The sequence below is a fragment of the Tasmannia lanceolata genome, unplaced genomic scaffold, assembly GCF_043159265.1.
Source record: "Tasmannia lanceolata isolate RefF3 unplaced genomic scaffold, GAP_Taslan_0.1 ptg000044l, whole genome shotgun sequence".
Lineage (NCBI taxonomy): Eukaryota > Viridiplantae > Streptophyta > Magnoliopsida > Canellales > Winteraceae > Tasmannia > Tasmannia lanceolata.
The window spans coordinates 25,410,403-25,435,727 of NW_027518721.1; the positions used below are offsets into that span (position 1 = coordinate 25,410,403).

The following is a 25,325-nucleotide window of genomic DNA, read 5'->3' on the forward strand; positions in this document are numbered from 1 at the left end:
TTCTTTGTATGTCTCAATCTTGTTAATGAAATCGTCGTTTGGCATGGTGAGTCCGTGGGTTATGTTTGGTGACGGGTGCAACTTGTGGGTTGGGCTCAACCCAATTTTGGCTTGGGTTGGGTTTGGACAAGGCTACCGGATTTAATGTCGGGTTGAATTAGGGTTGGGGCCTTTGGGCAACCCAACTGAACCCAACCTTTATTCTCTAATTTTATTGTGATTTCTCACGGTTATGTTTTTTTTTTTCTCTGTTTGACTTTAGTCTAATATAAACCCAACCCTTGGAAAAAAAAAAAAAACAGGCTAGACGTGAGGGGTTACATTACATTAGAGAGATTCAGAAATGGGTTGGGTTAGGGTTGACTATCCGACCCGAGGCTCGGGAATGCTCTCTAGGGTTGGGCTAGGGTTGGCCTCAACTCGGGTTAGGGTTGAGCGAATACGATCTAGGGTTGGGCTAGGGTAGGCCTCAACTCGGGTTAGGGTTGAGGAAATGCTATCTAGGGTTGGGCTAGGGTTGGCCTCAACTTGGACCCCTACTGTCTCTCTAGGGTTGGGCTAGGTTAGACCTCAACTACTCTCTCTCTCTCTCTCATATTAAAGAGTCTCATATACTCTCTCACTACCAAAAATTGAACGCACCAACCAGTTCTTGACCTTTCTAGCTCTATTTTCTAAGACATCCAATGGAGGTTTATCTATAGTTTCAATCTATTTAATCAAAATTTTGCCAGATATATCTCCCAACGGGAAACCAAGATAGAACCAACACTAGATATTGTATCACACCCAAATCTTCAGAAAGCTATTGCTTCAAAAGGGTGAAACCCATGTGCTACCTTACTCATTTAGCAAATCCCTCCTCAATTCCTTACTATAATAATATTCATATTCAAGAAAACTAACAGCAGAATCCTTTACTACTAAAAGGGAAAACGCATGAATTTTTGTTACGTCTTTTTTTGAAATTACATACCCTTGCTTTGTAAATCTTCCTGTTCGGTCCTATTTTCCTGGGCATTTTTGTCATTTCGCCCCTCAAGGCAAGTGTAAAAATCCCACCACATGTAATCTTGACATTTCCTTTATCAGCCACGCGTTTCCATCCGCAAGAGTCCTGTCTTCTTCCCCTATTTTATTTTCGTCCCCATAGTTCCAAAACCCTTCCTGCTCTCATTCCTCGCGAAATCGCACGGAGCTGCCATTAAAGAAGAGGATTCCCCACCTTTGAATCAATCTCTTGTTGGATAAGGTAATTTTTCACATCATATCTGCAAAATAGGGTTTTGTGGGAGAGGGTTTTGATGGGTTGGGAATTTTTTTTCCTGGGTTTTTTCTTTTGGGTAGCCTACCCCTGTCTAACTTGGGGTTTGGGCTCAAATCATGGCTGCCAAAGAGGGTTTTGTGGTTGGGGCTTTTTTATTTTGCTTCGAAATGGAAGAGGGTTTTCGAGGGGTGGGTTTTTGTCGGTAGCCTACCCCTGTCTAAATGGAGATTCTTATATACGGTATTTGAGATCAATTCCTTATGTATCTTTATCTTTTGTTCTGGTTTGTTTTGATGCAGTAATTAGGTCTTTTGATTTATATGCGGAGGATTTATTTTCTATTTATGTTTCTTATAGATGTAGAGGAAGTGCTGATTTTTTTTCTTTCCTTTTTGAGTATGTGAAAAATCCTGTGTATAGTCACTGAGATGTAATTTTCGAGATCTATGATAATGCTTGGATCGAATTGCTATATGGAGAGTGACGCCGTGACGGTGTAATTACACTAACGTTTTTTTTTTCTTTAAATTTATTTTTCTGTTCATTGTTTTAATATGAAATCTGGCAAAATAATTATTTATTTTCATTTTTTCCCCTTCTCGAATCTTTTTCCTAATCATTGATTTATATGGCATGACTGCCGCTAATATTTGCTACGATTCGTACTGTAATATTGGGGTTTAAGATTGATCTGTATTTCCGTTTTTAAATATATATTTTTTCCTGTTGACAATAATAATTTTGTCAAAAGCGAAGATCATTAAGACAGACTCATTCCTTAGGATATAATTGTTTCTTGGATTTTTGGAACACGTCATGTATAGCTTTCAAAATTATGTGAAATTTTATATGTTTGTATGCCTTTTTTTTATTTTGATCAAGTAATAGAACTTATGCCTTCTTCGATTGACATATTTATGCTACAAAACAAGTAAGAGTGATAAATACAGCCTTAGTATTTATTAGTAAAAATTTACATTTCACATTCTATGCCTTTTAATGGTTGTGGTTAGCACCTTCTTAGTTGCATATTTATACTGTATATTTTTTTATTAGTAAAGAAAATTTTAAACTCTTTGTTATTCACTTATTATGCCAATCTCTATAGCGAAATTCAATGAATCAGGGTTTGGAACTTTGTTCTATGTTGATAAATGATGATCATTACCTTTTCTAGGATCGCGATGGCTTTGTCATGGGAGAGGGAACAAGCTTGCTCCTTTTGGAAGAACGGAAACTTGTGAAGGTAATAGTTTTGGTGGTTTATAATCACCCTAAAATTTATTCCAAATCTTCTGTTTATCTTACTTTGCCTTTTCTTCCCAAAAGCTTTTTGTTGAATAAAAAGTTTATTCATGGAACATGGTTAAATGGTCGGGCCAAGGGAGTTCAAATATGTTCGGAGGGAGTATGACGTGTGATGCTTATCATTTGATGTTTATTCAATTGATGTTTGTTTTACCTCACTTGCATCTAAGTCTTTCTTGGCCTTCTTCTGATCTCCGTGGGCAAAGTCTCTAATTCATAATTCTATTGTTCTTCACATTTGTATTTACATTTCTATCTCTAATTCATTGTCTTTCACATTTCTGTTTACATTTCAACCACCGTAAGTACTAACATCAATATAGATTTTGAAACTTGGTACACTAGACAGCAAAAACTCACTCTTTGACGATTCAGATCCCAATTATTTTTCATTTTACTTATCCGCATAGATTTTTCATTATTTTGAAACAGAAAAAAGGCATTAGAGTGAAAATTGTTTTAGTTTTCAAGTTTAAGAGATCCCTTTTCCCTATCAGTATTGCTTCTTCATTGCTTTTTAATAAATCTCTCACTCCGTCTAAAAAAATATAATTTACAGAAACCGGTATCTACTAAAAGAAATTGTTGGATTCAAATATGAAGTGTCTGGCCCATTTTAAAAAATGGTGCAATCATTTTTAAAGGTCACATTTGATTCTTTATCCACAAACATGGTTTTAGAAACCAGTATCTACTAAAAGAAATTGTTGGATTCAAAGAGAAGTGTCTCACCCACTTTAAAAAATGGGTTCAATCATTTTTAAAGGTAACGTTTGATTCTTTATCCACAAACATGGTTTTAGATGCCCCTGCTTATGGTCATTGGTCAAATTGTTGCAATGTTACAGCCCCTGAAGATGACCCCAACTATCATTAAAAAGGTCATAATCTTAGCTCAAAAACAGTCTATCTAATTGCTTCCAAACCCTGAATTAAATACGCTACCTTTTAGTTTTCTATTAAAAATTTGAGTATTTGAAGGAATTGTCCTACGAATTTTCTTAACAATCCTTTATGTCCTGTGGTGACTAGTTTCATCACCATCTAATCTTGGTCAGATGGGGATGGGGATTGGCAACCTGCAGTGGCATGTTGTTTGATTTTTTAAGCAGTGATGGGAAGCAGGCCCAATGATGATAAGGTTTTGATCCAATGTTGGTGTTTCTTACCACCCTCCCTTTCAATGTAAATCCAGCAGTGTTTACTTGAGCAGCATTTCTCTTTTGTTATCGAAGAAAAAAGTTGAATAAAGTGATCATATCTTTATGCAGCTTTAGATCTACTTATTTATTTGAATGTTCAAGGACCTTAGTGCAATGCTATTCTTGCTTCGAGGTAGAGCTGTGGATGCAGTCCAACAAAGCAATATTGGAAGGGGAAAAGGGATTCAGAGTTCTACCGACAGGTCTTTCATGCCTTGCAAGAATCCCCTGCGCTTTATTGAGTTCCTTGAAAACATTTACATGGTATGCTTTTTATTTAATATTTTAGGTGATTAGTTCTTATGAATTGTTTTAAACCCTCCTCCTAGATTATCTTATTCGTGAGTTTACTACCTTATTTTATGAGTAGTGCAGGTTGTATATGCAATAATTCACCGAAAGAAGGTCTCGCTTTAATGAGCTCCTCGAAAACATTTAGAAGGTATGCTTTTATGTTTTAGGTGATTAGTTCCCTTGAATTATTTTAAACCCCCCAAGATTATCTTATCCATGAGAACGGAGCAGATTTGAACAATTATCTTCTTTGTAGGTTTTGAATTTCTTCAAAAACCGGATGGATGCACAACGAATGGATGGTGAAGAAAGTCCTCCAAATCATAATCATTTATTGCCGATCTTGGCATGTGGAGGGATGAAGGTGGAATGGAATTGATCATTTTTAATCGTAAAAAATGAGTCTTCTTTTTATAACTTAAAAGTTCATTTTAATTCAACTAACTACATGAAAATCAATCACTTATGTTTAGGATTTGAACAAATGTTTACCCAGTTACAATTCACACACCGAGAACATGACACGATCTACCACTGCGTTTGCTCCTTTCAGGTTGTCGCTTTCCTACTGTCACATTGATTCCTCTCTAGCCATCGCCTACTGACGATCTATCTACCATCCATTGCATTCTGCCAGCCATTTGTAGACACCCCATTTTGATCGGACCCAAGTTCGCTATGCTTGGGCAAAACCCCATCCAATCATCTCCGCCATGTTTCGCATTTTTTCCGTTAAGTGTTGAGAGAGATTATTCATAAGAATCCGAGCAAAAGAGAATTTGGATCCGTTTGGTGGGCCCGCCTTGAGCATTTGTTTAGATTTGGATCAAACAGGGGGGCCCGCACATTGTTTTAGTGAAAAATGAGTTTTGAACTACTTCGATCCAACGCCTAAAGATGACCATCAAGAGAACGGTCAAAATCTCAGAGAAGTCGTTTTAACAACCAATTTTGTTACGATCATCAAGTTGAGTTATTCAGATAAGCCTACAGAAATGATTTAGAGGGGCGCAGCCAATCTACATTATGTTGCATCAAATGAACCAGTTCAGACCATTCTATCGAAATAATTTGGGTCCACATCTATTCCATGTTGAGGCCCACCAAACGATCCGAACCATTCTTGAAAATGATTTTTGAAGTTGTGGATCGTCAAATTGATGGTTGAAATTATTCTAATTAGAATTAATTTTGTGGCACAACTAATTTGCAATATGGATCATCCAAATGGATGGTTTAGATCATCCAATGGGAGAGACTCAGGGGGCCCACATTATGAGTGATCCAAGCCTATCACTTGATAGCCAATTATTTGAATGCTTCAGATCATCCCATAGAAGAGATTTTCGAGGGTGCAACCAACTTACATTTCAGCCCATCAATTGTACAGATCAGATCAGCCCATTGAAATAATTTAGGAGGACACAACCTGCCTAGGTTGGGACCCATCAATTGGATGGTCTGGATCGTCATAGAGGAATGATTTAAGGGGGCGCAATCCATATAGGCAATGGCATATTGCTTGGACGGTCTAGATCATATGGCAAATGATTTAAGAGAAGAAAAGGGTTGCTTGTACAACACTTCATGGAGGGGTATTTTATTAATTAAAGCTAAATATAAAAAAAAAATTTTGTTGAAAGAGGGCACACGGTTTTGAACATGGGAATGGGTGTGGTGTTGTTTAAAATAGCAATTTAAAAAAAAGAAAAGAAAGAAAAGAGAAGCATGGTGATTGGAAAGGTAGTATTTTTCTTCTTCCCTTGCATGGAGCCATACGGTTTTCAATTTGAGAAATAGTATAATGATGAGTGCATGCTTAAAATATCAATTTTAAAATGATTGCATCACATTTGCTAAAATAAAAAATTGCTTTGCAAAATGTGGATGGCATCTTCTATACACTATTTAGGGAACAACTAATATTTTATGGAAAGAGGCTTTGATTCTTAATTGAACCTACCCTTAATTGAAGGATTGAGGAGAGGGATAGAACAAAGAGAGAGAACTCATTCTCGTAGGGAGAAAACAGAGGGAAGGAGATAAAAAAAAAACAAAGGAATTCCCACTCCCTCCTACCTTAGAAAAATTTGATCCCCTTCCCACTTGCATATGGCCTAACTGGGCTCCCTTCCATTCCTTAGCATAGCCCGAAACCCACTATCTCAACCGATATCCATTAAACCCTCTACCACCATCTCTTCCACCTTCATCTCTAACACCAAAACCCTCTTCTTCTACTTTATTCCATAACAGCCACCTGAGCTACCCTCTAATTTGGAAATCTGCCCCAACCCATAACCGTGCCTCTTCTTCTTCTACTTCCGACTCCTACCTCCGGTCCTCCACCATTTTGTCATCACTAGGGGGCTGATTGAATCCGGCAAAAAATTCACAACCCGATCTAACTCCGGCGAGACTCCGTGCATCTGGTAATCTCTATTCACAGCGACTACTTCATCGTTTAGTCTGCTGCACATATTGGGGTATGTAGGGTACTTGTGCATGAGTTATTCTCATATGTATGGACTGTTTATAACAGATTTCTGCTGCATGTATTGGTTTGTAGGGTACTTGTGCATTATTTGTTCTCATACGTGTGAACTGTGTATAGCAGATCTATAGGGAGGACTAGTTGTTTGCACATCATTTCAGCTCCTATTTCTGTGTATAAAAATCAGTTTATTCACTTCATTTCAGCCCTACTGTTTTAGCACAATTCTGTCCATGGTTCCCCTCCCGAATCAGTCCCAGTTCTTTCACAACCCGGTCCATGTTGCTGCCCCAGGTTTGCACCCTATTGCTACCTCCGTTTCAGCACAGATTCACCTCTATTTCAGCCCCATTGCTGCCCTTGTTTTAACATAAATGCTGTCCATACTGCTGCTCCCTGTTTCAGCACAGTTTTCACCCATGATTCACCCCATTTTTAAGCGCATCTCTGCCCCAATTTGAGGCACGATTCTGCCCACAGTTCGGTCCATGCTGCTGTCCCAGTTTTGGCACAAATCTGTCCCTATATTCAGCCATGTTTAGCACAAAAATCTGTTCACAACTCACCCTTGTTTTAGCACAAATTATGTCCCCACTTCAGTCCATGTTGCTGCCCTTGTTTTGGGATAAATTCATTCCATGTTGCTGTCCCAGTTTTGGCACAAATCTGTCCCATAGTTCAGCCTCGGTTTTATGCACATTCCTAAACACATTTCAACCCCTGTCTTAAGCACTATTTAGCCCATCAACCAAACTCATCTCATTTTATTCCACCAATTCAGTTTTATGTCCAAGGGGTGAATAAGTCACTGGTAATGCATTCGTTTACATATTTAGTTTACTACACTGGTGTAAGGGCTGTTTGTTAACCTACTGGAAGTTCGTTTTTATTGTGTTTGAAAGGAAAACTGTTATCGTTCATCTTCATTATCTTAAACTGACAAGTACTGTATCTCCTTTCCATTGTGCTTGAACTGAAAATCAAAATCAAGGTCGGTCCATCTAGAAACTTATATTGTGCCTGTCCTTGAGTGATTCACTTTGTGATTTCCACGGTGTTGTCAAATGAGTTTTGGTCCTATGCTTTGCCTTTAATTGAGAATTGTGGAATGGTTTTGCATGCATTTAGGAATTCGTTTTTCTCAGTGGCTAATGTATGTATGTCTGTGTGTGTGAGTGTGTGTTGTGTATATATGTGAACATATGTCTATAAATAGATGTATGTGTTTGAATGTGTGTGTGTTCTCATAGGTATAGTGATCTTTAGTTTTGAATTTTCATTTTTCGATCTCAAATGCTCAAAACTTTTAAAAGCAAACATCATCAATCTTGTAGATCTCGTCAAGCCGGCCAGTTCGACATATGGCGGCCCAAATTTGGCCAAAAGACGTGAGTTATGCTCGTTTAAAGTTTAGTCCATAATGATATTTTTGTTCTAAGTGTTTTAGAAATTATCGTGTCGAGTAATTTTTGGGCTGCTTCTGATCGGAATTGTTCAAAACTGTCAACTGGAAAAGTGTTTGTTATAATGTTTCCTAAAACTGTCTTATTGAGTAAATGTTTCCATAAATGCTTTTTAATATGTCAAAAACGACTTGCAAGCTTCAGTTTTTCTGAAAACAATGTCATTTCTGCAACAGCAGCTTGCTGGCCATTTTTAGGCTATTCCAGATCTGTTTCGTCCGAAGCCATACAAAGAAAAAATGTTCTTCACAAGATTTTCTAATACTTTATCCTTGAGTGAATTTTTCCAGAAGCGATCTTTTAAGTGTCAAAACTGAGCCCGAACTTTCAGTTAAAACACTAATATGTCTTTTAATGGCGATGGATCGGAAGAGGCCATTTTTCGGCCACTTCTGGCCAGATCCGAACGAACTGATCAACTGAGAGAATGTCATTCATGATGAGATCTACAATTTTGATTGGTAGAGTTTTTGATGGTTCTGATGTTTGAGGGGTCCAAAAATCGGTGCAAAGTTGCATTTTTCACACTATATGTCATAATTGTGCTATTTCTTGAAAATCATGGACAACATGAGCTCTATTTAATTTTAATGAGTGTTCGGGATGTTTTGAGTTTGCTAGCAAGTCACAAATCGTATATTGAATCATTCCCATGATTTGTTTGGCATTTTTGACCATTTTTGGTGAAAATTACATGTTAGGTGGAAATTTTACCTTTTCTATTTTTTTTTAGATTGTTTTGAGCCTATATTGATTCTAATGCTTGTATCAGGGCGATGAAGGCGCTAGCCCAAGCCCATCCTTAGGGGACTTGCTCAGTCCAAGTAGCATACCCCTCCTTTGTATATAGGAGACTTGCCCAGTCTCATTCTCTTGCTTAACCTCCTCTTTGTGCGCCGGTTGGTTTTGGGAGAACATCCTACTCGGCTTGGCTTCATACCCCTACCCTTATGGGTATTGGGTTGCACATTTGTTGCACCCTAGGGCTAGGTAGCTGTCCGGCCCGGTTGGGTGTTTTACCTTTGCCAAATATGCACAGGGTCTCTTATTCCTTTTTACGTCATTTGTGTCTCGGAGACAAGCCTTGTCTCCTATAGAGAGTTTCCCCTTTAGGAGGCTTACCTAGCCTCATGTTAGAATAACCCTTCCTCCTGGCGAGTCTTTGACTCATTTTTACCTCTTTCTTGGTAGTGTTTTTAGTGAGTTTCTGACTCATTTGTGCTCCTTTTTTTTAGTGTGTTAGTTAGTAGTTCGCCTTTAGATTTGTTGTCATTCATCCTTGTTTGAGACTAACTCAGTCTTATTAGAGCTTTGCTTGCTTGGGATCTTGGATCGTTTTCTCTCTTCTTGGGACGCTATCTTTCTTGTTGTGGTTTGTCTCTTTGAGACGCTAGTTGCTTATTCAGAGTTTCTCCTTTTGCTTTAGGGCTTTGCCCTAGTTTGTGGTTGTTCTTGCGTGTTCCCTTTAAGAGTGAATTCATCTAAAGGTCCCGAGCATTGGAAAAGCTTTAAAATCCAAAAACATGTGAAAACTTTAAAAATATCAAAAACATTTGAAAATATAAAAAACCTTAAATCTGAAGTGTGAGTGTTTCTTTTTAGAAGCGTAGTTTGAGAGTTCGTTTCGAACTACGTTGGCTTGATCCTCTCCCATGAGGTACGTAGTGCAGCTTGGGATTTATATCCCAAGTCCAGCCAAACTTTGTAAATAAATGCTTTAACCTTTTTTTCTTCAAAACCTTGTTTTCAACAAGATCTTCCTCTAGAGTTAGGAGTTTGTCCTAGATAGAGAGTTTTAGAGTTAGGGTTTTTCTTTTGATAGGTTGTTTGATTGTTTGTTTGCTGTGTGCTTGTTTTAGAGTTAGGGGTCTGTCCTAGAGTTATAGGAGCGCCTCCGTCCGGTCAGTTGGCGATTCACATCGCCGACTGATGACTAGGTCTTGGATACGTTAGCGATCCCTTGGTTTTCCTTAGGACACACAGCCTAGCTACACATAGGTTGTAGGAACCACCTGCATTAGCTTAGGGCTAACCTGCATTTAGCTAGGACATATAGGGTGTCCTAAAATCTACAATTCACTGGAATTTAAATAATCGTTCAAGAAGCTTTAATAATTAGTCCGGTCTTTTAGATCGAGTCTAGGATAGAGGTCTAGGTGTCTTAGGCATCCTAGCTTAGAATGGGTACGAAGAACTACGTTGCCTTGATTCTCGTGGAGGCGGGGATACGTAGGCTTCTTTGGATGAATACCAGACCATCCGAGGACTCGGGCTAATAATTTAGAGTCTTAGGATTTGTTGTATGGTTATTATATGTTTTGATGTGTTTTCTTACTTTCTTGTACTGATCCTGTACCTTTAGCTATAGCTTGCATGTGTTTGCACATCAGAATTTAGACACCCATTAGGCATGTCACTCATAACCTAGCTATGCTTAGGTGACACATCTTTCATTTCATTTTATGCGCTTATTATATTATCATCAGGAAATGCATGCTTAGGTAGACGATTCCTGATGATTGTTCCCATTTCATATGATTTTTACCCAAACTTCTTTGGAGTTAATAATAAATGGCATAAGAGACCAAGTGTTCGCACTCGGGCGAATTGGGGGCGCCTAACCCCTTCCCCATTCGTAACCAGGCACGGACCTTTTGTATCTCTGGTTATCCATTGCAAACAGAGCATTTGTTTTGGTTCCATGGCTTGTCCATGGATGGCGACTCTGAGTTATTTTCGGATATATCTTGGTTTCGAGCCCTGGCTCCGGATCAGGATGTATCTCTTTCCTTTTATATCGCCACTCATGCTATGCTGTGAGGGTGGCAACAGTTTCGAGAGTTCCTTGGCAGAGCTCTCCTTCACATTGTGGAGATCTTAGAGGATCGCAGGAGGGATCTCGCGTCCCTCCTCACCGTCCTCTCAGGATCGGGGTCCACACCATTCCATTCATACAGGCAACATTCGTCGAGATAGCAAAATCAACAACCACTGACCACTTAAACAGTAAGTCACACCATTCATTTTCCAAAATCTTTCGAGAAATGAACTGAATCAATGATAAATTTAAAATCTGGTCGAAGTGGTTGATCCGATGTAAAAATTAATGGTGAAATTTGGGTTTGACTCTGTTAAAGTTGGGGTCGTGTCAAAAAATTTCAAGTCGTGTCGGAAAATGCCGGATGGTATCAGGAAAGATTCGACTCAACCCAATTTTTCCTGGACATGACCCGAAGTTAAATTGGGGTATTTTAATTATACATCTATGATTCATTACTTGCCAATTATGGAAGGAAAAGTTTTCATAGACCATATACAATTTTAATTGCTGAATTTATCCTCTAATTCATTAAAAAATCATGATTTTTCACTACAAAATTCAATCTTAATGTCTCATATTAAAAATAATCATTATGTCATGCCCCTTCCAATGGATTTCATTTGTGAGATTGCCTTATAAATACCTTGAAAGTCAACTACAAAACTAACTTGGGACCGTTTGGTTTTGTAGCGATGAAAGCAGACTAGCCTGAGAAAAGTGGGTTTTGTTTTTTGAAATGTTATACAGATGCAGCTTGTGTTCCAATATCTGAAAACAAGAAATGTCTGTTCATGACCTTCAGAAAAAAGAAAGATGGAAAACCCACAAGATCACCTTGGCTGTAGTTTGGACTTTTCTGAATTTCTCTTAGTGAGTGATCTGTATAGTGATAGTAGTCTGAAATACATATTATGGAAGTCCTTTGAGAATTGGAGAATCGGATGAATATGGTTTTTTCAAAACTAGGAAGTTAATTATGGAATGTATTGACAAAACTGGAAAGTTATACTGTACATTTTTTTTTTGGTGATTTGCTATACTGTACATTTGGAAAGCTATACTGTACATGACAAACAAGTGGGAGATATTTCTGGATCATCTTGACAACGAGTGAGTGGGCTTGACTGTAGTTTCTAAAATGTTTCTCCCCGCAACAACTTATGTTAGTATCATTATCCATTATTTGATTGGATGATATTGCTTAAGCTCTTGGTTATTTGCTTCGGGGTGCTCCTATGGAGATCATGCTGCAATATCTTCATATAGCTTTCATTTTTAAGTTTTCATTAGTTTTTAACATTATGTTGTTTTAATGATCTTGCCTGCTTCCTGCATTGATGGCAAATTCTAAGATTCCCTATTTTTAGTAGTGTTGTATGTGGTAGTGAATGTGGTTTGCGAAAAATGTTCTACTCACATTGCCTGTCTACTATTCTGAACTAGATCTGTGTACATGCAAAGTTTATGGGGATTCCTCTATTAGGTGATGAGGTGTATGGAGGAACAAAGCAAATGGCTTTGTCACTGTTATTGGCCAAGACTCCATCGAGTTATCACAGCCACCTCTCACTCTTGGTCTCAAAATTACAAAGGCCTTGCCTCCATGCCTTGTCTCTTGGGTAAAATCTTGTTCCCTCTAAATTTCTCATAGGCTTTGTTTCTTTTGACGTAAAATAAGCGTAAAACAAATTAATTTTATGCCCATTCTTTCACTTTGATTTCTAGGTGATCAACACAACATGGGTTGATCTTACATTTGCCAATGGTTTTAGAGTGAAATTTTAGATGCACAAACATACAGCATGTAACTCTCTCGCCTTGCTGAATTACCTGTTTTTTCAAATGATACACTTATGGGGAGAAATTTCACAGAGAATTCCTGCTTTGGTTGACATAAAACAGGTCCAAAGCTACTTCAACTTCATTTTAAACATAGAAACGAGAAATTTCGCAGCTATACTAAACCATCTTGTAAAATATCTTGGTTAATGCACGTGCATCTTTTACTAGTAAGATAAAAAAGAAAGAAAGCATGTATACAAAGTAAATGTAAACAAAAGAAAAATTGGTATAAAAAATGGGGGAAGAAGGTGCTCAGTCTCATGTGAAAGGATTTGTAGTGTCCTCATATACCCATAAAAGGGGTCGGATTAACGAGAAAACCATCATAGCACCTTCTTTGCATATCCCAAAACACAAGGGTTCTACCAAGTGAGGAGGAGAGCATATGTTGCAAATCAAGGACAAATGATATAGGACAAAGCAAACAAGAAATGTCTAAAAGATTGCAAACAACAAATGATATGCCTACAGAGCCTTTCTTTACAAACCATGAAACCCTAAAAATAAGCGCATAAGCAAAAATTGAAACCCTAAAAATTGAGGGTCAGAGTTAGGCTTTTATAGATTGTAAGAGGCGAGAGAGAACTTTTGTGGGTGCCGTGTAAATTACAGAAACCTCGCTCCTAGGCCTTCGCCCAAAGACTAAAAGCTCCCTCGTTGTGACCGAAATGCCCTTCATGGATGATCTTAATGAAAATGGCCCACCGTGACTGGATGCACATTAAGGACATTAAGGACACGTTTGGTGTGAGAGGTGGCTACAAATCAGGAAACAAAAAACTATGCTCAAAATAGGATCCTGATTTTAGCCACTTCTCACCCGTGCCCTCTCAATTCTCTCTCCTTCTCCCTACGCCTCTCTCACCACTTTAAGCCTTGGATTCTTTGCATCTCTCAATCTTGTTACTGAAATCTTCTTCCCTCACAGATTGAAGAAATTTCTGGTGATGATTTACGCAAGAATATGCCATTTGTCTTTTGAAATATCTTTTAAGATGTGCACTGTTTTTAATTAGCTAAACAGCTAGGTATGGCGTGGAGCCACTGCCATATGTGCAGCAAATGGGTTCGTTGTTGGCCACCACAAGTCTGGCCTATTGCCCTTGGTCCCACCCTCATTGGATGATTCTAGACCTCCACTCAAGCATGATGAGAAAGACACCCTTTGAAGTTTGAAATGTCTTTAAGCAGTTAATTTTTACACATCTTGAACTTAATGACAAATGAGACCTCCATTTAGCATTGTCTATCTTATTAACCAGATAGTAGGGGTGCAACTCGGGTCGGGTTGAGGCCAACCTGACCCAACCCGATTTGTAATTTCCTCAACCCGACCCAACCCAATTTCACCATTTGTTTGATTTCTCCATTTTATTTTTGTATTTCCATCTCATCCTAGTCATTAGATGTTCCCCAACAAGAGGGTTAATTAGGACAACTTGCACCAAGTTTTTTTATTTCTTTTTAAATTTGAGTTATACAATGACAAAACAAACATAGAAGTAAAATTTTTATACATACCGGAATTGGAAATCGGGTTTCGGGTCGGTTCGGGTTGCTCAACACCCCAACCCGACCCAACCCGATTTCCAATTCGGGTTGATTTTTCCCAACCCAACCCGATTTTAAAAAAAACTTAACCCGACCCAACCCAACCCAAATTCAGGTTCAACCCGTCGGGTTCGGGTTGAACCCGACCCAAGTTGCACCCCAATGATGTAGGTTTGCAAACCACAGTTTGAACAATTGTGATGATCCGGTCTAATACAACTTTTTTATCATGTCATCTCCATTATAGACCCCACCAAATGAAGCGGTTGTGATGAAGAACGTATGGCGTTGAGTAAGTCTTTTATTTTCTATTTTCGTCATTTTATTTGTAGTGTTGAACAAGTCTTTTATTTTTTATTTTTTATTTTCGTCATTTTATTTGTAGTATTTTTTTTGAGGCATCAAATCTTGTTCTTTTGGCATATGTTGGTGTTTTTAGAAAGGTTTTTAGATTACCTATCTAAAGAGCCCAAGACTACGCGATTTGGACTTGATTTGGCTAAGTTATAGGCATTTTACGGATATAGTATAGGAATATTACGGGATTACTATTTTAGGAATATTTTAGTCATGTTTCTACTTTTTATTTATGTTGCTTTAGTTTGAAGATTGAGAATAATGGTTAGGCAAGTATTTAGGATTTCTATTTTTTGGTTTTGGCCTTCTATATAATATAATGATATGAAGAAAGATAGATTGGAAAAAGTTTATTTTTGGGATATCACTTGTGAAGAGAGCATTGGCTCTTTCACGTCAGTGAAGGAGCTTCGCTTCTTTCACGTGGTTAATTATATTGGAGTTTTTCTCCAAACCGTGGCATGTGTTTTCATAACAGAGAACATGACCATGGATAGGATAGAATGGAAGAAAATGATCCACATAGACGAACCCAACTAGAGCCATGATTAGAGCCGGATAGATTCCTTTCACCTTCTTCATGAAATTGTTCTAAAGGATTTATTTAGTCGACCCCAACTAGTTTGGGACAAAGGCTTTGTTGAGTTGAGTTGAGTACAAAGGAAAGATGTGATGGCTTGGACTAGTATGATTATAGGGTTGGCCATGAATGGGAGTGGGGAGGAAGCACTAGGTCTGTTCAGAAAAATGCAAAGGGATGGTGTAATTCCTGATCATATCACATACATTGGAGTTCTATTTGCTTGTAGTCACTCAGGGTTGATTGAACAAGGCCATGAAAATTTCAACTCCATGAGAAGTGTGCACGGAATCACGCCCACAATTGAACACTATGGGGGCATGGTCGACCTTCGAAGTCGAGCCGGGACCTCGTAGAGGCTGAGAGATTTGTGGAATCAATGCCAATTCGCCCGAGTAGCACAATCTGGGGTGCTCTCTTAAATGGCTGCGAGATCCAAGGCAATGTCGGTATAGCAGAACGAGTAGGGAATAGAATTACAGAGTTGAATCCTCAAGGAAGTGGAATTTATGTGCTTCTTTCCAACATATATGCAAGGGTAGGAAGATGGCAAGGGGTCAAGCTGGCCCGAGAGTTAATGAGATATAAAGGGATAGAGAAAACTTGTGGGTATAGTTTTATTGAAGTAAAGCTGTTTAGTTCTTCAACTTTTTCATAAGGACTAAATGGAAAACCAAAGTTATGTAATCAAACAGAATGTTTTTGTCCATTACTTTAGTATGGCTATTATGGCCATTAGAGTAGCTTATGTCTATCACTGTATCAAAACCAATTATACGGAAGAATAACCCATTGTTTAACAAAAGGTATACACCATAAACTAAGAGTGAAATTTTAGGAAAGCTCACAGAAAAGTGTATTGCCATTATCATCATCACATTCATGAATATAAAGCACACCAAGTACCATTACAACTACAACATTGTCATTCTAATGATTTTCTTAGTGAAATATACAATCCAGATTGTTCTATATCCATCCCCTAAATATCAGTTTCGGTTTATCCAGAAATCTCAGATTTGGAGATATGGAAGACTAAATGGGTTGTCTTTATTTCTGTCTATAGTTTTCTGAAACTAATAAAATTGCCGAAAATGCCACATCTTTCACGGCAACAGAGCACTGCTCCAAACATTTTGGTTTTGCAATTTAGGCAACAAACTCCAAGCAGATGATTGATACTGATAATAGAGCATGGAAAATTACTGCTATTTATCCTGGGTGAAAAAAAATGAGTGGTGCCATAATCAAAATATGATAGTGAGGATATCAGTGCGCCATAGGATATCTATCTTTGTTAATTGCTTCTAAAGTAGCCTTAGTAACTGATTTTTTTAATGTACTCAAGAAAAAATCTAAAATTGCCTCATTTTTTTTCTTTTGTAGTGCAGAGTAGATTTAGTAATATTGTTTTACTGTATTTAGAATTATTAGTACATTTTGCTGTATTTAGAATTTTTAGTACAGTTTTCTGTGAACAAACCCAACTAATCGTTGTCTGCACAAATTTCACCCATGTATTTCTTCTTTTGTTTCGCGATCTATGTCTTTCTTTCATTCATTATTCCATCACTCATCAAAACTAGATTATGCATTCATATATGTGACACACACATATCATATTCTGTTCTAAACTTCAACTTTAAATCTTAATTAGCAGAAATTAATCACCTTAGCATGCAAATTCAGATTATGGCCACTTAACCTACCTTTTTTATTGAATGATTTCACTTAACCTACTTAAACTAGCCTTTTTTTTTATCATCGTGAGATTGCGACAGCGGGTTTAACGATTTCTAACACTCAATGTTTAATCTCCCAACATTTAGTACTCTTTCTCTTATGTTTATTTAGCACGACAGTGATTGTTTTATTCTAAATTCGATATTTTATTTGACCACAAGAATTTCTTTTTCTGCTTTTCAATACATTGTAGGAGTAGCTTGTTTCTCTTCATTACTCATCTTATGAGCGGCACCTTCTTAGGCAACCGGCATCAGTCACCATCATCAACTGATATTCAGCGTTCACCATCATCTGTCAATATTCATCATCAGCTTTGATAGTATGCATTAATTTTAAAAAAAATATTCAAACTTCTTAATTAGGGAATTATATACTAATAAAACAAATGCCGATTTCCAATCCACATACGTTTGAGGGGACATTTTAAAGTGTTGTATATCAGATATGATAAGATCCGGCCATAAAAGTTGGATGATTGAATGGCACTCTCTTACCTGCCTAACAGGCAAAATAGACAAAAGAGGGGGAGGGAGGTTGATTCGAGGCAACCGGACCTCTAGCGGCTCAATTCGAGAGGAACCGTGACTCTCCAAAATAAAGTCTCCTTTGTTGTTGTAAAAATCTTCTCTTCTTTCATTTCATTGTTAGAGAGAGACGAAATGGGGGTTATCAAGTCTCTAAAAGGGGTTATCAAACTCTCAAAAGGGAGTTATCAACCCTCTTTAACAATTTTTCAAAAGTCCATACCCCCGTTGGCAATTCTCTTATTTTGATGTGTCCCCCATTTGGCAACTTTTTGTATGAGATGAGTTTTGAGAAAAATTTAGGCCGGGCAATTTCACCCGTGAAAAACTGGGATCCGCCCTGCGCACCGCGGGGCAGGGATCTCCCAATTTATTTTCATTTTTTCCCTTAAAAGTGTTAGCCATTCATGTACATCATTCAACTAATAATAAAGAATAATATGATTAGAAGTAGCTAATAAGAGGCCAAAATGATAACCATCTCTATGGACACAATACAAATCCCTCCAACAGCAAGAAAAAATGGTAAAAAAGCATATTCCGATCCTTATTTTGTATATTTTATTGATGTAATAGATGTTACCTCATCCCATACTTGCAATACATTCCATAATAAGATGAAAATCCCAGAAAGATCTCACCCATAAAACATCAAGAAGAAACACTAATAAAAGCCTCAAAGCTTCAAAGTTAAGTCCAACTCATAAAATTACCTCCTCACCACCCCTCTCACATACATTGCAACGCAACCACTTCAGCTCTGAACATGTCACAGTCTCTTCCGGTCAGTTATTGTTGTTATTGTTATCCTCGACACCTTCCCCGGCCACTTTTCCCCTTCCACCGAGCCCGAAATCATATTCTTTCGGCCATTATCTCCATTGTTGGCCTGAACTTGGGTCCGGGCTGGTTGTGATTTCCTATCGGATCTTAAGTGGGCCCTTTGAATCCGGGGCTGAAGTGTGGATATTTTTGTTAGTATTTTGATAAACTCCATATTCCTTTCTCAAAACTTCTTTTTCAAACCGATGAGCATTTTGGTGACCCTGGCATGCCAGGTTGAGAAGGTTTTAGAGCAATATGAGCATCCATAGATCAACTCTTCCTTTGGTTGAGGATTGGTTCCTAAGGTTAACCACAACTGAGGGTGGTTCTCTGGTATTAAGCGGTTCAGCCCATAGCGGTAAGGTCTGTAGCGGTCTGAACAGGAGCACAAACCGGTGGATCCAAGGTTATGCATGACGAATAAATGAAGGGACTAATGAGAAAAGAGGAGACTGATAAAAAGGAAGCTCAAAGCTAATGCAGAGAAGGAGATGGAGATGGTTTACATGGCCTTGGGATTAGGGGATCTTATAGGGTGTTAATGGTTGTTTTCATTGTTTTATTTGTCTGGAATCTTAGTAGATATGACTCATTTCTTAGAAAAAAGGGATGAGATGAGGGTGGCGAAGAAGGTCTCTCATCATTAGATGGCCTAGTTTAAATGTTACTAAGTGTTTTATGATGACATTATTTAAGAAGCGGGACCTGCATTAAGATAGATATGCATGGATACTGCTTATAAATAGAAAAGCCAGCTTGGATTAGAGCACACTCACCTCTACAAATTTTCCATGAACACTTCTTATAAATAGTAAAGAGAGAGAGGAATTATATGTCAAATAGAATGAATGCATATGTACCCACATCCCCTAACCCAAGGAAGAAGAAATTAAAATTTGCTCATAAAAATAAAACATAAGAAACTGGAATTTGGTGTGAATTATTGCATAGTCGAACTCTATTTGAAATTTTTTGAATCCTCCATCGACCGTCTCCCCTTCTCTCAGTGACCTCACTGAGAGTAAAACAGATAGGCTAGTTAGCTAGTTGATGATTTTGAATTTCTTTTTCAAACTTTGGATTTTGAGAATCGATTGGGAGTCCAAAACTGGTTATTGGACCCAAAATTAAGGTCCTGTTTAATTTTGAGTCCAATAATAGGTTTTGGACTCATAATCGGTTCACAAAATCCCAAACAAACAAACAGAGCCTAAGTATAAATTTGAGTCAAATTGTCATTTCTAGATAATTTCGCAAACACAATGGAAATCAGATTCTCACATTGGATCATCCTCACAATCATGGAGCATAATCTGATTAAATTTTAAGCAGTTGTTCCACTTAGAAGGGCTATGCTCTGCACATACACTGAAGATCAGTGTGTGCGGTCTATGCGATTCTCATTACCAACGGTCTCTAATACCTCTTTCCCTACAAACTACAAGAGATCACGAAAAATAACGGGCAGTGATATGCCCCAAGCTACAACCGCTACAACACTATACAAACCAGTCTCTCTCTCCAACATAAACGGTTGGTAGCCCAACAATTAATTTATTTAAATCCGTGAGCAAGGTATGCCCCACCCATGTTTTCCAAAATGAACTGTATGGCCCTGTGGACCCCGATCCGAGAGAGGCGGGGGGACGAGCCCCCACTAGTCTCAGGATCATCCACGTGAATGGAGAGCTCTACCAAGGAACTCTTGAAAGAAGTGCCCATTACAGCATGAGTGGCGATGTAAGGTGAGATACCTTTCGATTCTGGGACTATCCAAGATTCGAGGCGTACCTTAAACAAAGAAGAGTCGCCATCCAAGGAAGTGGGCTTTGGATCTCATACTATGCTCTGTTGCAACGGATAACCAGAGATATAAAAGAAGGTTCGTGCCTAGTTACGAATTTGGAAGGTCCGAAGAGCACCTCATCCGCCCAAGTGCAAACACCTGGTCTCTTATGCCATTTACTTATTGATTTTGAAGAGTTTTGGGCGAAAGTCATGTGAAATGGGAACATATATCTCTGAAAAGACGTTTACCTAACATGCATGTCTCAGAGATGAATAATAAACACACACAAAATAAATGAAAGAAGTGTCACTTAAGAGTAGCTAGATTCTGAGTGATAAGCCTAAATGATGTCTAAGTTCTGGTGTGCGAACACATGCATGTTACAGATAAAGGTATAAGATCTGTACATGAAAGTAAGAAAACACAGCAAAACACACAACCCAATTCAATTTTATACACGACTCGACAAGACAAATCCTAAAACTCTAATGCAATACTTGACTCGGACCAGAATGGCCATCCACCCTGGCTGCTCTACGTATCCCGGCCTCGGGAAGAATCAGAATCAACGTAGTTCGATGACATATTCTAAACTACAATGCCTAACCATCTAGAACAGCTATCATAGACTCGATCCACTAGACTCGATCGATTTTTAAAGCTTTTTGTATAATTGCTTGAGTTCATGTGAATTGTAATTTTTAGGACTCTTTATATGCCATAACTAATGCAAGTTGATTAGCCTTAAGCTAATGCAGGTGAGACCTACATCCTATGTGTAACTAGGCTGTGCATCCTAAAGAAAACCACGGGCTGACTATATGCTTCCTAGTCTAGCCATCGGTTCGACTAAGTGTCTAACCGACCAGGACTCGAGGCCTCATAACTCTAGGGACACTCATACGACAAGAAACAGCATATCAACACAAACAGGATAGCCTCCTAACTCTAAAATATCCCAAACATCTAAGATAGACTCCTAACTCTAGGGGAAGATCTTTTTGAAAAGGTTTTGAAGAATTTTTATATTTTTGGAAGGTTTGAAATGTTTATTTTTAAAGTTTTGGCTGGACCTGGGATGTGGATCCCAAGTTGCACTACGTACCCTGTGGAAAGGGATCAAGCTAACGTAGTTCAGAACAGACTTTTCTAACTACACTCTTAATGACTCTTGATTTTTGAGATTTTTGGTTTTTAGATGTTTTTTGAATTTTTGACACAAGAGGACAGAATCCTATCATCATAAGGGTATGATAGACTTCTGATATCCCGCAAAGGTTGGACATCATACTATACTTTGCGGGGAGGGCTGGATGGAATCACATCTCTGTAAGGGTTGAACAGCATCCTATACCTTACAGGAGCGGATAAAAAATCACATGACTTGACGAGAGGTTGGACAGAATCCTAACCCCTATGATGATAGGACAGACTTTTGAAAGAAGGACTGACTCTGTAGCTAAGGACAGACTCCTATGCTAATGGAAAAGACTCTAAGAGAGGTGCTAATGAGACATCGCATGTCTCCTAGGAATGGACTCACTAATGAGACAAAGCTTGTCTCTAAAGGATATAATTTTCTCTGCATGAGATATAGCCTGTCTCCCTGAGGATAAGCTTTTCTACGAGACAAAGCATGTTTCTCTAAAATGGTGCGACTTTTTATGAGACAAAGCATGTCTCCTAACAGGGTAAGACGTTTCTGCATGAGACATAGCTTGTCTTCTAATAGGGTAAGACATTCATGCTGAGACATAGCTTGTCTTCCTAAAAGGGCTCTAGACAACTTCTCATTGCCCTTGCAATGATAGGGACCTAAACTTTAAGAAATATACATCTAAAAGACTAGGCAAGTCTTTTAAACAAAAGAGATGAGTGCTACTTGGACTGAGCAAGTCCCCTAATGATGGGCTTGGGCTAGCGCCTTCATCGCCCTCTTCTTTGGCATAAGCTATGGAACCAAAATGACTTAAGAATGAATTTTAAAACCAGAGACTCCATTTTAGAATAAAAACCTATGCAACTACTAAAAACATGCAATGCTAATTATGAAAAAGAAAAATTAAACTTGTGCAACACAGTGTTAACTAAAAAAAAAATTGAACTAACTGGCCTCAAGATGAATCATTAAGGAATGTCATTAAATGTGGCATTTGCAAGAAAAGCATCAATTGAACATTAAAGAAATAGTGAATAAACCATTTGAACAACATCATCATCACCATTCCCTTAAACAATTGATCATCTTTTGAACATTAAAGAAGAGCATCAATTGAACATTAAAGAAAATCATCTTTACAGAAAAGCATCAATTGAACATTAAAGAAAAGCATCACTTGATCATCTTTAGAAATTCTTTAGCTGTCTACCTTAAACAATTGAGTGAATAAACCATTTGAACAACCTCATTATTACCATTCCCTTACACAAGCTATTTTAACATCATGATATTGACACAATCATACCACTGTAAGTTCCTCATTCATCTTATCAACATTTCAATTTCATCATCATTATATAGTAGGAGGTGATAGAGAACTGGTAATGACTCTACCTCTATTCACACTTAGACATTATCACCCCCTATTCATGTGTTCTCAAATGACCAAACCATGGGAAGAAATTGAGGCTAAACCATGGGCAGAATTGCCAAAATAAGGATTGAATTATGGACAGAATTTTGTGTCAAAACTAAAATTGAATTGTGGACAGAATTTGTGCCAAAACGGGGCTAAATTGTGGACAGAATCTGTACCAAAACAAAGGGCTGAATTATGGACAGAGTTCTGTGCCAAAACTGGGCTGAATTGTGGACAGAATTTGTATTAAAACTGGGCTGAATTATGGACAGAATTTGTACTAAAACAAATTCTGTGCCAAAACCAGGCTGAATTGTGGACATAATTTGTATTAAAACTGGGCTGAATTATGGACAGAATTTGTGTGCAAAACTGGGGCAGCAACATGGGCTGGATTGTGTGCAAAACTAGGGCAGAAACATGGACTGAATTGTGTGTAAAACATGGCTGCAACATGGATTGAATCTTGTGCAAAACCGGGGCAGAACTATGGACCTATTTCATGTACAAAACTGGGGTTGTATCATGGGCTGATTCATGGCCTGAACCTGTGTAAAATAGAGGCCGATTCATATCAAAGTGAAGTGAATGGGATGGTTCAGTTTCGGTGTAGGATTCAAGAACTGTTACTTGATGCTTACCTTACAGCGCTTTAATAATGGCAACATCAGCTCGACTATACTCCCCTTCCATTGGCTGTTAGGTTTCAAAGTAGTCATAAAGAGTCAAACTAAAAAGGAGTGAACTAGCAAAGTAACTTTCTTGGTCTTTAAGAGAGTGATATCATAACAACTTTGCTCCCATGGTGGTACTGATTCCTTTAGTTGCTGGTCTTCCTATGAAGGCTCATGAGATATGGCAATTTAAACATACATGCATAAGCAAGACTACAAATATTCATGAACTGATGGCTACTCAACATATAGGGGATGAGTTACAAAATATACATGGAACTGAACTAAAGACTTAAACATGTGTTCACTGAGCTATACATGTACAATCCAACAAAGCAACTCATACATTGAAGTATCTAACTAAAAGAAACAAACACTTAACTTCTCATCAAGTAAGTTATGTACAAATACATCTTCCATTCCTTGAACGTTTAGCTATTAGACTAAAGAAAATCAAATGAATTGTTCTGACACTTATAAAGCTAAATGGTAAGCATGAATTCTGACAGATCACAAATTCAGAACATGATAAAATCATTCTTCATCAACTAACTCTTACAAAATTGCCTAACATGACTGGCAGTAATATTCTAAACAAGTAATAAGGAGGTGACTTAACTAAATTATGAACATATGAAAAAAAAAAACATACAACAGACTCAAATATAGAAAACTAAGAACATCAATTGAAAGAACTGAAAGGCATATAAGCTTCTACCAAAATATTTTCAGAATTGAACCAGGTTTACTACATAACCATTCCAATCGAAGCAACAGCAAAATCAGAATTTAAACCAAAATTCAGCATTGATTAGAACTGAACTGAACCGTTTGGATCTACTTGAAGCTTATTCGCATGCAAACAAGTCATTATCACATAGGCCATTTAGAAATCTAGATTTATAAAATGTCAATCAAAATCTCAAAAACAAAGAACCTATTAGATGTGCTGAAATTCGTATTCCTCTGATTCTTCTTCAGATCCTCTTCAACCTTTGAGCTTATTCTCTTCATTCAAAACAAGTAATGCTCAGCTCCCTCATCTCCCTGATTCTTCTTCCTCTTTCTGATCTGAAGCTTTACACTTTAGAACTAAGATTTTAACATTCAGATTAGGGTTTGAAGACCAAATACAAGCTTTTGAGAGTCTAATGAGGGTTTGTGAGTAGAAAACAACAGATCTGAAGGAATTGAAGATGAAAACAAAGATCGTATAAAATCCAAGGGTTTATAAAATAAATCTATAGTTCTGAAGCAGAAAAATGACAAATCTAAGGTTTCAAGATGAGTTAGGGTTAGAAAGCAAAATGAATTGATGAAACTTGAACAAAGAAAGAAAACATTAATAGTAATGTCTGCAAAGGAAAGAAGCACAGAATTTTGGCCGGAATTCCAGTGAAATCGCCAGAAGAATCAACCGGAGAAGAATGAGGGGGAATTAGGGTTTCAATTTGGGGATTTATAAATCTAAGCATTGACGGAGGCAAAAGACAACAATTACGTGGAGGAACAGCTTGCAAGGGAAGAAAAATGAGGACGGAGTTTTTGATCGGAACTCCGGCGAGCTTGCCGAAGAAGATGATCGGAGAAGGAAAAGCTAGAGCTTTGAACGAATTTCTCTCGCTCTTTCTCTCTCTTGATTAGGAAAACAAAACCTAGATCCCCCGAAGAAAATGGCGTAAACTCATATTTATAGAAAATATGAGGTACTGATATTGGCACTACTTTTGATAAGGCGCGCGGTTTGCGCCGAAAAGATGATGGGCGCACGACTCCATCGTGTCTTTTCTGCCCCAGGCCACGACCTTTTCAGGATAAATTCATCCCCCTTTCAGGATACATTCACTCCCCTTCTGAACTTGCACCACGACACTGTCTTAGCTCGTTTACTAGGCAAACGTGCTCGGATCTTGGCGAAATTTTGCAGGGACCTAAATGGGGTCCTAAGCTAGCCTATGGTGGAGTTTGGGACCCTAATTCTTTCATTTGATGAAGGCCTTTCCCTGAAA

At 38.0% G+C, this 25,325-nt stretch overlaps 1 long non-coding RNA gene across 15 annotated transcripts; it reads left to right on the top strand.

The window, feature by feature from the left end:
• Positions 1-1,029: 1,029 nt before the first annotated feature.
• Positions 1,030-17,719, top strand: LOC143863843 (uncharacterized). Of its 15 annotated transcripts, XR_013241008.1 has the most exons (8): positions 1,072-1,252; positions 2,445-2,513; positions 3,915-4,041; positions 4,153-4,219; positions 4,328-4,435; positions 12,293-12,468; positions 14,490-14,534; positions 17,116-17,719. It is a non-coding gene; the product is annotated as an uncharacterized LOC143863843 (long non-coding RNA). The 15 variants fall into 15 exon arrangements; XR_013241012.1 differs by lacking the exons at positions 12,293-12,468; positions 14,490-14,534; positions 17,116-17,719 and adding exons at positions 3,608-3,760; positions 4,625-4,713 and having other exon boundaries at positions 1,062-1,252; positions 3,847-4,041; XR_013241013.1 differs by lacking the exons at positions 12,293-12,468; positions 14,490-14,534; positions 17,116-17,719 and adding exons at positions 3,608-3,729; positions 4,625-4,713 and having other exon boundaries at positions 1,066-1,252; positions 3,847-4,041.
• Positions 17,720-25,325: the final 7,606 nt, after the last annotated feature.